The sequence below is a fragment of the Equus przewalskii genome, chromosome 5 (assembly GCF_037783145.1).
Source record: "Equus przewalskii isolate Varuska chromosome 5, EquPr2, whole genome shotgun sequence".
Lineage (NCBI taxonomy): Eukaryota > Metazoa > Chordata > Mammalia > Perissodactyla > Equidae > Equus > Equus przewalskii.
The window spans coordinates 63,387,843-63,402,569 of NC_091835.1; the positions used below are offsets into that span (position 1 = coordinate 63,387,843).

Consider the following 14,727-nt stretch of genomic DNA (forward strand, 5'->3'; position numbering starts at 1 on the left):
GAAGGTGTCCTACGCCCGCGTAGGCTTGTTGTCAACACATGAGTGCTTCAAAGAGAACAGGATGCAGCTTCCCTCCTTACTGTTGTCTTGCTCTTGATAGGGGTTTAAGGGCCTCACCTGTTTTCAGTGAGGGGTTGAATGGTTGCACCTGCTGGCATTCTCTCCCAGTGCAGGAATCAAGACTATTGCTTGGGACAAAGCTAGAATATAGTACTCAAAAGGAGATTTCCTGGGAGAAAATGTTATTTGGTATCCTGTAAATAGCTGTTCCCTAGGGAAAGTAATGATTAATGCAGACTAAGCATAAAGAATGTACTTTTCTTCCAGCTATTTCCTGCAATGTGCACAAAACTGATTAAAACAAATTATTGCAGGTGGTTGAAATAGCATCATGAAAAATTAAACAGTTGGAAGGCAACCTTTAGTGACAAATATAGGGGCTTTTACAAGAAACTGAACAGAATATGCTCTTCAGAAAGGTACAGCTGGAGTCTGCTTAGGCTTTGGTCTGCTTTGTGACCGGGCCTTTCAGCCGGTGCAAACTGTTCTCAGAATAGGGGTCCCTGCTGTAGGAGGGACAAACACTGAGTCTGCAGCTCTAATATGCTGCTTCTCACTGCCAGGCCTGCAGGACAGGAAGGGGAAGCAGAAGTTATACTGATTTGGGATCAGATTGAGGGCTCGGGTAGCCTCAACACCCAGAACAGACCAATCTACTCAAGGATGACAGGGATGAGAAGACAGGGTCCATGGGCTGGGTGTGAAAGCAAAGGGAATGTGGACTTGAAGAATAGAGTGTACTACTGGAGGTGAGACCGCTTGCTTCTTTTGCAGTGGAGGTCAAATCAGGAGTATCCTTCTTTCTGCTATGCTTTGCAAGCTGTGGTCTCTAGGATGGTTCTGTGTGTCTTTGTATAGCTAGTATGCCAGAGGTAGCCTCTATGTGGGGCCAGTCTGTAGATGAGGAGTAAAGCAAAAGAGATCCTGTAGTATAATAGAAAAACCTGTATGCAGGAAAATGAAGTTCAAATTTTGGTCCTGCCGCTGAATAGATTTGTAACGTTGAACAATTTACTTACTTTCTATGAGCATCACCAGTTTCATATTTGCAAAAGAGGCCTAATACCTACCTCATTGTGTTGTTTTGAGGATTAAATAAAATGTAAAATATAAAACACTCCATGTTGTACTTGATGTATTGTAAATGCTCAGTAAGTACTAAGTTTCTATTGTGTGTTGGATTCTATATAGTATGAATAATACCTTATTGATCAGGTAATTATCCATTAACCATACAACTGTTTCATAATTGCATGCCATTCATTATTAGAAGTTTGCATCATCAATGCAAGGGCATGATTATTACGGGAAAGCAACTCTAAATTCATGCCCCATTGATAGTGAGTGGAGAGAGGGAAAGTCATACTTGTTGAGCCCTTACTGTGTGTTTTTGTTAACATCACCCTAGTTTATCACTGCAACGACTTTATGAAAGAGGTAGTATTATCTTTTCTTTAATAATGAAGAAACTGAGATCAAAGAGTTTAAGTTGCCTAAACTCATGTAGAATATTAATGGTGGAACTGGAATAGTTTTGTTGAAAGCAGGATTTATGCTTTTTGCTTTTTCACATTTCATTTTTTTGAATGAAAGAACTTTTGGGGGAATATACCTTAATAACCACTTTGCTGAAATTGTGAAAAAAGTAATACATAGATTCCACTCACATTTCATTCTTAGAACAGCGAGGGAATCTTTCACCTCCCAAGCAACCATTGGATGACAGCCGCTCTGGGAAGGGAGCACAACCTTGGGTGAGCCAGCCCTTCAGAACGGGGCCATTCTTGGAGAGGACCTACAGCCGTAAACGTCAGCGGACAACCTTCCCAGCAGCTTGGGAAATAAGTCCTTTGGTCTTAGAGAAAGGAGGAAAGTAACATTTAATGTAGGAATATAGATTTATTTTTAGTGTCCTATTTTTGAAGTAGTTGTAAAATAAACTGTCTGAAGCTTAGTTTTTGGTGTTTTCCTTTCAAATGCTAACAGTTCTCTTTGCAACTTCTACCTAGGATGACTGTTTCCACACTTTGGTCTTGACTCTAAGCCTGCTCTTGAAAATCTGTCAATAATCTCACCCCAACTAGTGTAAAAGTGCCTTCCTCTCCAAGTTCAAATGAAAAGCATTTGTACGTAATGCCGTTCTAGATGGGTTCAAGGTCAAAGTATTGTCTTTTTTCTTTTTCATCAGATTTTAGGCCTAGAGATAAGGAATTCATTTAAGGGTTATTTTCTTATGAAAACTATTAAAGAAGCCATTGATTCAGTTCAGTTCAATTAGGTATCATGTTATATATATATCCTAAAAGTATTTTAAAAATTCATTTGACTTTTTTTTTAAATCTAAAGAGGAAACCTGGGTAGAAAGTGCTTTATTTTTGTCGCTCTCTTATTGATTCCTTAATGGTTTTCCCAGAGAGGTGATCACGGACATTGCCTGTTCTCTTCAAGGACCGTCCTCCTCCACACTCAGTAGCTTCTGACTGTACTGAGAGGTATGAGATATTCACGTTTGACGTCTCTCCATTTCCTTCTTCCATACTTTGTTTGTCTGTTCTATTTAATATGGCCCCTCTTCTTTCCTTACCATTTGTTGAGTGCATCTCATGTGTTAAATACTCTTCTAGGTGCTTAGAATATGCTAGGGAACAAAATACACGAAAGTCCCTGCCCTCACTGGGCTTACAGAATAACTCACATTTATATTCTTGATTCCGTTTCCATTCTTAAGCCCATGTCTTAATATTTCCTTTGGAAAATACCTCTTGAATCTTCACGCTCTCTACCTGCTTTCTAAAGGTATACTCATATCCACTTACTCAAATATAATTTTCTCATAACCAGGCTACCCTAACACTAGCATATTCTCTTATTTTTTTACTCCATTGTTTGAGTAGTCTGCATCTAGTGTCTCATCTTCCTTAGTTCTCCTTCATTCCTTACCCTCTTGTAATCCAGTGTTTTACCTTAAAAGTTTGCAAAATTTCCCCTAGGAAAATATAGTCACACATTTATATTTTTTTTGCTTCTGCTGCTACCATCCTACCTATCTCTTGGACCATCGCAATAATAGCCTCTTTCATAACTGGCCTTTTTGGCAATAATTACTTCAGTCTTCAAGTCCATCTTATAAGCTGCTGGCAAAATATGCCTTGTGTTGGGAGGTCCCCAACACCAATCCCAGGTTTGGTGATTCATCAGGAAGACACACAGGCCACAGTATATATTAGTACTCAATGAGTGTGATTATGTCGAAAGGAAACAGAGCAAAATCCACAAAGGGAAAAGAAACATGGGACAGAATTTTGGGGAAACGAGACACAAGCTTCCAGAGTCCTTTCCCAGTGAAGGCACACAGGACATAGTTAATTTCTCCAGAAACGAATTGTGACAACATGTGTGAAATGTTCCCAACCAGGGAAGCACGTTAGAGACTCTGTGTTGAGTTTTTATTAGGAGCTGGTCATGTAGGCACCCTCTGCCTGGCACATATCCCAAAAGGAAAACAGGTGTTTCGTGTAAGCCATATTATTCATACAAACAGTTTAGGCACTGTGAGACAGCCTTGTAGGTTGTAGAATGATGGGAACCCTTCCAAAATCCAAATGCCCCCATGCCAGCAAAGGGCCAACTTTGCAAACAGGCCTTTCTAAGGATAGCGGTTCAGGCCTGCTCTGTTAACTCTTTTCTGCACTCTCCTCCTACCATGTAACTCTGATATTCATTCATTCATGAAATATTTATTGAACATCCACAAGGTACTGGAGATACAGTGATGAACAAAACAGATAAAATCTCTGTTTTGTTTTGCTTTTGATCTGGAAGGGAAGATAGATTAAAAAAAGTGTAATATAATGTCCAGTGGTAATCAAGCTTATGAAATAAAATAAAGCAGTTTAATGAGATAAAGAGCAATGAGGTGGGCACTACTTTAGATGGGGTCACCAGGGAAGGCCTGTCTGAAGAAGTGAGCTTTTAGGAGAGACTTGAAAGAGCATCCAGGCAGAAAGGATAGCAAGTGAAAGGCCTACAGGTGAAATGAGCTTGGTGTGTTCCAGAAACAGCAAGAAGATTGGTATAGCTGGAGTGGAATGTGGAAGGTAGAGAGTGGAAGGAGATAAGTTTGGAGAAATAGTCAGAAACTAGATTATGTGGGATCTTTTTGGAGGCCATGGTAAAAGGTTTGAACTTGATTCTAAGTATGTTAGAAATTTCTCAAAGCATTTTGAACAGTGAGTGATATAATCTAATTTATATTTTAAAATGATATTAGTTGCTGCATCAGAAACCAAGGCAGAATGGTAAGAGGTCAAGAGTGGAAGGACAGAGATGAGTCAAATGCTATTCTAGAAATCTTGAGACATCATGGAGGCTTGGACCCGGGTGGGAGCCGCAGAGAGATGAGAGAGATTATGACACTTTACTGCTTAAAAACTCTAATCACTCAATTGGCTACAGTGTGTAGTTCTCATACCTTGCTCTGATCTTCAACTCATTTCAATCTTGAACCAACCTTTTTCCCACTAAAAATTTCTCAGCATGAGCTCTTATATACTCCATATTTAAATCAGCATAAATCTCTGGCCATTGCTTAAATATGATAGATTTTCTTACCTCCATGATTCGTTTTATGCTCAGGTCTCCTTGTGAAAAATGATAATCCCTTTTAGCTATTCTTTTGCACACAAATGTTATTTTTCTTCAAAAATGTTACTTTTCTCCCTTTCCATGAATTCTTCCCTATTTTCTACTTGAATTAATTTCTCTTCCGTGGTCCCATATATTTCTCTTACCTATTGCTGCCTAAAAATCTAACCTAAACATTCTGGCTTAAAATACTGATTTTACTTTGTCATGATTTTATGGGTCAGAAATGCAGGAAGTGCTCAGCTATGTTGTTCACCTGACATGTCATTAGCCAGAGTGGCTGCGACTGGAGGGTCTATTTCCAAAATGACTTCTTCACTCACAAGTTTGGCACCTCAGTGTTTTTTGGCCTTTCTCTGTCTTCACATGGTACCTCATCCTTCAGGGCTTCAGTTTCTCACAGTATGACAGCCTTTTATATGGAGGCTGATGACCTCCAAGAGACCAAGATAGAAGCTGCCAGTCCTCTGAAAGGTTAGGTCTGGAACTGGCATACTGTCACTTTCATCATCTCTATTGATCACGGTAATCACAGGCCAGCCCAGATTCAAGGGACTGGGAGAAAAAGCTTCATTCGTTGCCAAGAGAATGACATGGGCCTACAGGGAGGAAAAGAATTAATGGCAGCCATCTTGGAGACAATTATCACACATGTAGCACTTTACTCAAATTTCTATTTTCACAATATTTGTTGGTGTTATATGTATTTGTATAGATGTCTTATATCCCTTATTAGATTGTAAATTCTTTGAAGGAGAGAATGGTGGTTGATTCTTCTTTGTATTTCTAGTATCTAGTCTGTTCTCTCACACATCACAGATTTTCATGCCTGTTTTTTGAATAGAATTTACATGGCAGTATTCTTAGAAAATATATGCTGAAATGAGAAAAAACTCAGTTCAACAAATAATTGTTGAATATCTGCTAAATTCAATGGGTTGATTAATTGTAAGGATTGAACATTTCTTCCATTTGAATAGTTTTACAGTTTACAGGTAAAGTCATTGAACATTTACTGGGCAAAGTTCTGTGATGTGTGCTTTGGAGAATACAAAGATTAATAACAGCATCTTTAACATGCATTTTTGAATTTGATTCTCACAAGTGTCTGAGGTACAGGGAGAGAATTTGCTAGCCCCATATTACAGATGAGGGATGGTTAAGGGAACTTTTGGCAGATCCGGACCTGTAATTTAGTCTGTTTATTTCCAACGCAATGTTGAGGTTTAATGCTTAGTTTCAAGGCCCTCTAAAATGTGGCCATAAACTTACCCTTCAATATGTACCTCTCACAACTCTTCAAGTACTGGATATTCTTGTTTTATGAACAGACCCGTAACTTTCTCATAATTTTGTTGATGTTTCCTTCTCTTTTCCGTTTATTTATTTAGAGGTTGCCTGAAATAAACATATTTTTTGCAGTCCATCCCTCCTACACACCCTTTTTGAATTCAGCATCAGCCCGCCGCCTCTGCTGAAGGCTTTGGCAGCCCTGATTATACCATGTGACTTCCCCTTACTGCAGTTGACTGGACTAGGGATGTGCACATGACCCAAGGCTGCTGAACTCATTAGCTGAGCCACAGCTGATCAGCTTGTCAAATTCTCTAATGAGTTTGCACTAAGACCGGAAAGTTTCTCTTTGTGATACATGTCCACCCTATGATTTAATATGATTTTGAGTAAAGCAACAATATTGGTCTGTGCACAAGGAGAGAAGCTGCTCAAGAGAAAAACTGGAGAATCTGCGAGGGTGCTTTGGTCTTAGTTGCTTCCCAGTTCAGCTTCCTGTAAAACTGAACTTCACCTTAGTTTTTTTCTCTGTGAGATTACCTCTCACGTTATTAAATAAATCCTCCTTCACTTGATTATTCCTTTGCTACTCAAAATGCTTTGACTAAAACATTGCCAGATTCAATATTTTCTCAGTCCATGTCTTCTTCAATCTCTCACCCCATTTTTCAACTGCTGTCAGAATGCATTCTCAAAATATTTGTTTTTCTTGACTTTTAAGGTACTGATTCTTCCAGTTCTTTTCTCGCTAGATAGCTCCTTCTGTACTTGCCTTTCTTTTTATCCTATTAAATATAGGCCAACCAAGGTTTGCTCTTGGCCTTTGTTTCCTTTCTCCATACTTTCACTCTTGTTGTTCTTATCTGTTCCCATGGTGTCAACTGCCGTCTCTATGACAGTGACTATTAAATAGACTTCACACACACATACACACATGCACACACACACTTCATAGCTTTGACTTCTCTCCTAAATTCCACTGTTTGCTTATTGGCATCTGAAACTTAATGAGTCAAAACAGAATTCTTTATCTTTCCCTCCAGATGAGTTCATATAGCTACTGGATAATTTTTGAAGTAACTTTCTCTTAATCCTATGAATCTGAGACCTCATGACATTTTTATTTTCTTTTAATGGTGTTATTTTTCTCTTAGTAATATAACTGTAATTTTTTATACCCTTCTGGGTATTTTCAGTGTCAAACTAGACTTTCTGGATGTATAGTGATTAATACTGATTAATAATAGATCCTACCTGAGTAATGACTGATAATAGTAGACCCTATTTGAACCCACGTTTATACTCCTGGCCTAGATTTGGCTGTGGGATGGGAGACTGTTTTTGTCTCATATATAATCCATTTCAGATATCTAGGATGCAGGAAAAGAGTGACTCCAGAGTCCCAGGAGCGAGTTGATCTTGTTGACCTAATATAGTATCCCCTAAGCAGTTTTCTGTGGGTGAGAGCATCATGTGATGATGGTGTTGAATAACTCACTTCACAATGTCCAGCACAGTAGTTAGTTGTACTCTAACAGACTGCTTCTCTTACGTAACACTTTTCTTGAAATTCAACTCCTGAACTGATTTGTTAGCATTGGCAATAGAACCTGGGAGTCTGAAATCTACAAAAGGTAGGATTGGCTTTAATGTGAAAGCAACTTTACGAGTAGTTGGAAAAGTCACCTATCTGACTGATTTGAGATCTTCCAGATTCTTACTCCATCCAAAGAAGACAGTAATCATCTTCTACTTGGCATGGGGTAGCTGTCGGTCAGTGGATGTCTATCAAGTGTATGTGATGTGCAGATAACTAAGCATTATGGAAAGATCAAAAAGATCTTGAGAATAAAGCTCCTGCCCCGGCACAAGAATCTTGCAGGCTGTTGAGAATTCAATATAAGTTCTAATTCAACCACATGGGAGTGGCTCATGATTATGCTCTTTTGTTTAGACTCATATTGCTTAAAGTCTTGTTCTGAATATGTTTAATTAGGAAACCTAAAATATTTCCCTTCGGATGCCTCCAATTGAAAGCATCCTAATAGCAGTGAGCTTTGTAAGGCATGAAGGAAAAGCTGGGCTATCTAGAGCACAGTTTACTGAATATCATTACTGATGCGGCCTCTGTCTAGAACACAGTGGCAATTTATGTTCATAATTTGGTAAAGATTCTGAACTGTCTTCTGCACTATCACAAAGATAAACTTACTTTCATTGTATGTTAGGGGATTTTATTGTGTGCGATGTAAAACATTGGTAGTCCGTATATGCATTTTGAAATAGTAATACTAAGCAGCCTCCTGTCTTGATCATTCTGAATAAACAGGAATTCACCACAGGGTGAATTCAGCATATTGGAATCATGTGGGAAATTGTTCTTTGTTTCCTTAATAAGCCAATTCAATGAACAGAAGACCTTCGAAATTTGTTTTCAATGTATTTTCCCCACACTTTAATTACTTTTGAAGTGAGAATGTACAAAAATTACTAACTTTCAGCAACTGTATAAACAACTATCATTCATTGAGCACTTGTTCAGTGCCCAGCATAGTGCAAGGTACTTTGCATACATTCTCTTTAATTGTTGTATCTTGAATTAGCCGTATCATTAGTCCTAAGTAGTGTATTAGAAAGAAAATGAGCTTCAGAGGCAGTTGGAGCTGGATTTACCCCTACATAGATATGCGACCTTGTTCAAACTACTTTTCTTATCTCTCAAGAGGTTTGTCTTAAAGATTCATATATATCCATTTTATCTTCACATGTATTTTAGTATAAAGCTGGTCAAAATCGGTACTATTCAGTAAGTGTTTCTTCTAATCCTTTCCTGTTGAACTGATTAGGTAAGAATTGAAGGTGAGTTTTTATTTTGAAATTTGGAGCCCACCTACAGTTTTCTCAATCTTTTCTCAAAGTGTCTGATTCTCCTAACAGCAGTAAAAATTCGCTGGTGGGATTAGTTAGCTGGAGTTTGCTGCAACACGTGGCATTTGAATAGCATACTTAGATACAGTATTTTTGGTGTATTTGTTTGCTTGCTTGCTTTTTCCTAAGATTTGCTTTAGAGATCTGCTCGCACGGTGTTCTAGGGATAGGGGCAGCCACCACACAGAGAAAGATTAAGAAGTAGTAGCATTGAGCACAACTCTTTTGGGAAATCAGCCTTGTTAATTTATTAAAGAATTAAAAACAGAAATCAATTAGATCCTTTATTTTACTTGAAGATACTCTCATGCTTTTAAATTATTTTATGTTCTAATTCCTTCTCTTTTTTTTTCAGGCTATTTTAAAAGCAATACATGCTTAGTATAGAACATTTGAAAACTGCAGAACCAAACGATAGAGAGAGAAAGAGTGAGAGAGAGAGAAAGATGTAAAACAGAAAATTAAAACCACCTGCCATTTCACCAGTCTTGACTAACCAGAATATGATTTTGTTTCTGGATTTTTCCCATTTCATCAAGTATTATAAGATAAAATAATTTTTAAAGACTATATGGTTTCCCATCGTATAGGTATCCTGTAATTTACTGAACAAGTCTCATTGCTTACTTAGGTCATTTTTTTTCTGTTGATATAAATGAAATGCTTTTCTGTATAAATTTTTGTCTAAATATTTGAATATTTTCTTTAGAGAAGACTCCTGGAAAGGGAATTATTGGGTCAAAATAAATTAAGTTTTTAAAAAGTTCTGGAAACAAATCACACAATGGCTTTCTGAAAAGAATGGAACAAGCTACATTTCCATCTGTAGCATATAAGAGTTCCTTTTCTCCAAATGCCTTCTTTTTCAACAATAGATCATTCATTTGGCCCTCTTTAACTTATTTGCATTTACCGTTTTCCTCACCAAAAATATTATAAAATAAATTTGTATGAGTGTGTAAGATGAGAGAGCAGAGCAATCACAGAGCTACTAACTGGCTTTTTAGAAGGATTTATGAAGACTAGCTGAAGCATCTGAAGGCATATTTAAGATCTATGTTTCATAAGGAAAAAAGTGTACGTGTTCCATGAAACTATTAATCTTTTCGCCTAATCATTTTTTGGAGGGAGCCTAGGAGAGAATGGGATTCAGTATGCAGCAAATATTGTACCAATTCTTGTGACATTATGTAAAATTTGTACTTTTTTCCTGTTATTTGGTGATAATGATGTCATATTATATAGAGAAAATGATAATGTTAACATTTCATGGCTTTGGTAAGGCTATTGATGACCCAATGTACTTCAGTTTATAAATCTACCAAAAATCCTTCTTGATCAATTATGTTGGTGAATTTACAACTGGTTGCGTTACATCTTGAGACAGGGTCAGGCATGACAGTATTCACTCCACTGGAACAGAGGAGATGTAGGGGATCTGGAAGTTGGAACGAGACATTCCCTTGAGTGGAGGAGGTTGAGGATGGGATGGGATGTGGACCAGAACGTAACCACAGACATTGAGGGGAAAAATATGTTTGGGAAGGTACTTTGTGGTATACAGAGAGAAGATGTAATGGTTTAATCAGGACAGAGAACCAGGCACAGAGGGAATTGAGCAAGGGACCCAGTTACCACATCTAGAAGATCAATTAGGACTTGGTTTCTGGAACAAGGCAGAAGCCTGGTTGTTAAAACTTTGCCAAAGGATCAGTTCTTGGAGTTGGACTAATAGCAAGGTTGACTTGATATCTAGTGTCCTATATTGAGCTAAAGTTCCCTCCTCGTGAGGATGCGATTGTTCCAAAGACTTAGATAAGATTGAACATCCAGGAGAGATTAAGTGGCTCCCACTGTGGAGAGAGAAGGCATGGGAGTAGGAGGGTATTGGAACTAGACAGACCACCGTAGTATCACCCAAAGGTGACTGTCAATGTTTCAGAAGAAGTTAGAGGGATATATAGTGACCTAGAGGAGCCAGTCCTCGATTTAGTGCTATTTAACACTTCCATTAAATTGATAAATTAGAGAACAAGCCATTAATTACTCAAATGACATTAACTAAAATAGTAGCTTGCCTTTTGGAAACAAGATTTTAATATTATTTTGAAAAACTGGATAAATGATTAAAACCCAGCAGTAGCTTAGCAAGGACAAATGCACAACAGCCCCTTTAAATAGAAAAACAAATGCTACCAATAAATTAGTCTGCTAAATTACAGACTAAAGGATTGAAGACTTTTATTTTCTGGTTGACCTTTTCTGGAAAACGTGGAGTATTGATGGAATTTTTAAACTGTGACATTAGTAACTTTATTCTTGCCATTTTAAGGTCTCCTGAAATTTACTTGATTTTGTAGAGTTCAGTTACATTTAGAGCAAGAATAAAATATTTATCAGACCTCTCTTGGTGCTACTTGGCAGGTACTTTTCAGACTAAGTATTGTATTTTTTTGGCTACGAGTCAAGGAAAGTGGATACCATGAATTTATGAAAAGGAAAATCTGGTTTCTCTAGTGCTGGATGGGAAAAGGTCACTAAGCACTACTAATTACTGCTTCTGCGGGTGTTTTAATAGGAACTTTCCTAAGAGATTGAGTGTGGAGGACATGAGGTCAACTCAGTACAAGAAGGAGTTATTGAATATAGAATAGAGAAAAATACAGATTAGCTGAGAAGACAGAATGAGTCATCCACTTTCCTTAAATGGGAGAATCAATGCTTCAGAAAATTTTGTTAGAATGATTTTCATGTGTTGCACTAATAATCTGCTTTCAGTTTCACTTAAAATTATTATAATACTTGAAAAAATATAATCCACTCAAGTTGGCTGGTTCCTTTTTAGATACAGACAGGATGAAGAGGTTAGTGATAAGGGAACATTTATAGCCTGAGATGAGAGCTTTTTGGGAGCTCTGACATTAGAGAAAATGTAAAAAGTGTCTGATGTAACTGCATTTTCTTTTTTTAAGTTTCTGCCAGTGGGCTCTTTTTCTTGGAGATTATTCAACCCAAGAAACACTGTTTATCTGGCAGCTCAGCTCAGTCTGGGTCATTTAGATGCCTAGCCATGGTTATCTGGTTATCTGACTTCTTAGAGCAGGAATCCTGTCCTTTCTAATCTTTCTACCCCAAGAGTGGTTGAGCAAGTGTTTATTTCTGCCTCAATGGCTCCTTTGTGTACTCAAATACCATCATTCTGATGTCTTAGCTTTTTCTTCCACAAAATGAAACAAAGCTCAATTCTTTAAACTTTTGTTGCTATCATATTTAGTGATCGTGCATTCACAGGGTATTGTGTTCTATGTAAGTGAATGCATGCTCGTTTTGCCAGATAGTATAATTTAAGAAAAGAAGCATTTTGACTTTTGTAACATCAGTCTGCCTCAGCAACTCGGCATCTTCACAGATTCAAAAGAATGATTTTTTTAAAATCTTTTCAAAATCATAAGATAAACCAGATTCTTTAAATAGTTCGCTAAAAGAAATTTTATTTCCTTAAAAACAACTTTTTACTTTAAAAATCCTTTATGATATTAGTTTTGTATTATATCTTCATCTTTCAAATGGAAATTTCTTAGTAAACCCTGAATTACTTGCAAGCATTTCATGATGTAAATAGTCGATTTTTAAAAGATTGAGAAGCTATTCCTTTCATATGTGCGTCAAACAAGCATTGAAATTAGTGGGAAAAATTCGTGACTAGACAGGTGAGGTGTTATTTGCTTCTAAATTCAAATGGCAGAGCACACTGTTTGAAGGTATGTCTGTTGTCATAGATTTGATCCTTGAGTTGCCACTGAACCTCCACGACCTGAAGAAAAATCTTTACCCAGTTCAGGAAAATGTTTACTTTCCAGTTCAATCTGCATATATTAAACTACACTTAACTTTAGGCCTGAAGATTACAGGGCATTAGATGCTCTCTAGCGTAAATATTAAAATTGATTTTGATATTACCAATTCTAGAATCCTCTCCATGGCCTTTCACAGGAGATGCTTTCTCCCTAGGTCCCAGCCAGCTCTTTTGTATCACTTGATCATTTATCACCCCCAGGTGAGTGCCTTGGCTCCATCTCTCTGATCCTCTACCCATCTGAAGAAGAAAACACAATTATACAACTAATATTCTCTGTACCCAAGAAAAGCAACTCCTTTATATCATTATACCAAGCAGTTTAATCCTTCTTGTACCAGGTTCTTCATTCCAAAATAACACTTGCTTCAACATTTGCCTATCAAAAGGTCTGTTTTTGAGTGTACGTGTGTGTCCCTTCTCCTCAGGATTTCTGGTCCCCTAAGTTGTGCAGAGAAAGCCCTGAAATGGCAGCTTCAGTTGAAAGGCATCAGATGACTTTCTTAGTGCTCAAGCTAGAATACTTGAAGATTTCTTGTTCATTCTCTTATCCTCAATATGCACCCATTTGGGTTTTTGAGACCCATGATGGGAGGGTTGGGGGGCGATCCTGATGGAGAATGGGGAGCAGAAGATAATCTTCCTTTTCTTCCTGGCGAATCCCATGGATCAAGATTTTCTCCCATTGCATTTCTCCCATGACATTACATTAACTGTTAATCAATTCACATAGACTTTTTAAGTCACGTGTAATTTTTGGTTCTGTTTTATTTGTGTGTGTGTAAAGGATAATGTGAGAAATAAGTGTGTTATAAATAACCTGAAGTCTTCAGATTAGAGAAGGATGAAGACAAATTTGCTCATTTAGCTTAGGAAGGTTACTTAGGCCTGGAGCAGGAACTTTTTCCATGAACTTCTGGATGTAGCTCTGGCATATCCTTATACTTTATAGCGAAGGGAGTAACTCAGCCCCCAGCCTATTGACTACCTTATTTTTCATTGTCTCTATGTTATCTTATGATCCTATGCACTCAAATCCCCAAAATCTTTCTGTCGCTTTTGTTTAGATGAGGTGACTGAGTATAGTTAAAAACATATATTTTCTTAGAATTATCAAATAATATCATTACTGTTTACTTCTTTATTTTTATGTTTTGCCTGTAATGATTCTGTTCATTTTTACCAAATAGTTTTACCAGCATGCTAATTAATATACATTATATTGCATTCTGCCATTACTAGTTTTCTACCCAAACATTATTGTCTCTATAACATGCTTTCTTTTTACTTCTATTTTATTTTTTCTATTATATTTATATTAACCCTTATTCATGGTTGAGCAATGTGTAGTTGATGAATTGACTTGTCAAACAAAGATGGCAGAGTGGGAGCTGCCTGAGGGCAGGGATTTTGTCTGTATTCTCAGCACTTATGAGTGCCTGGTACGTGGTAGATACTCAATAAATATTTGTTCAATGAATGAAAACAACAAAATCTGATTTTTGCCCCTTGGTTAACATTATCTGTAAGGTACTGATGTTTTTATTGGTGCTTTTCCATGTCATTGTCATTAATACATAGCCTTTAATTATTTTATGTCCCCCAAGAAAATCAGTCTTATTATTTTATATTTACATTTATTTCAACCAAAAGTAAACTTCACAGTTTGAGTATCTACCTATCATATTTTCCTACCATGATTCTGATGACTTTAAAAATCAGAGCCTCCTCCAAGGAAGGCTTGTCATCATTGAGATTATTCACAAAAAGTGTCCTAGGCTTTGGAACATTCCAAAGGAAAAGTTCAAAAAATGTTTTGAGCAACTGGAAGTGTTTTGAGAGATGGAATGCTTTATTTTTATAAGCCCTGAGTCAGTGGTTCTTAACCTTGTTGGGGCCACCACTCCTTTCAAGAATTTGGTATCTATCACACATCTGACCCTGCC

At 37.3% G+C, this 14,727-nt stretch overlaps 1 protein-coding gene across 12 annotated transcripts in view; it reads left to right on the plus strand.

The window, feature by feature from the left end:
• TMEM117 (transmembrane protein 117) overlaps positions 1–14,727 on the plus strand; it is a 430,180-nt gene that overhangs the window by 40,576 nt on the left and 374,877 nt on the right. For 2 of the 12 annotated variants that reach the window (XM_070621095.1, XM_070621097.1), the window contains one exon: positions 2,474–2,552. The exons of the other annotated variants lie outside the window; for them this stretch is intronic. The gene's annotated coding sequence lies outside the window, so the exon portion shown is untranslated. The remainder of the gene's footprint in view (positions 1–2,473; positions 2,553–14,727) is intronic. 12 annotated transcript variants of the gene reach the window in all.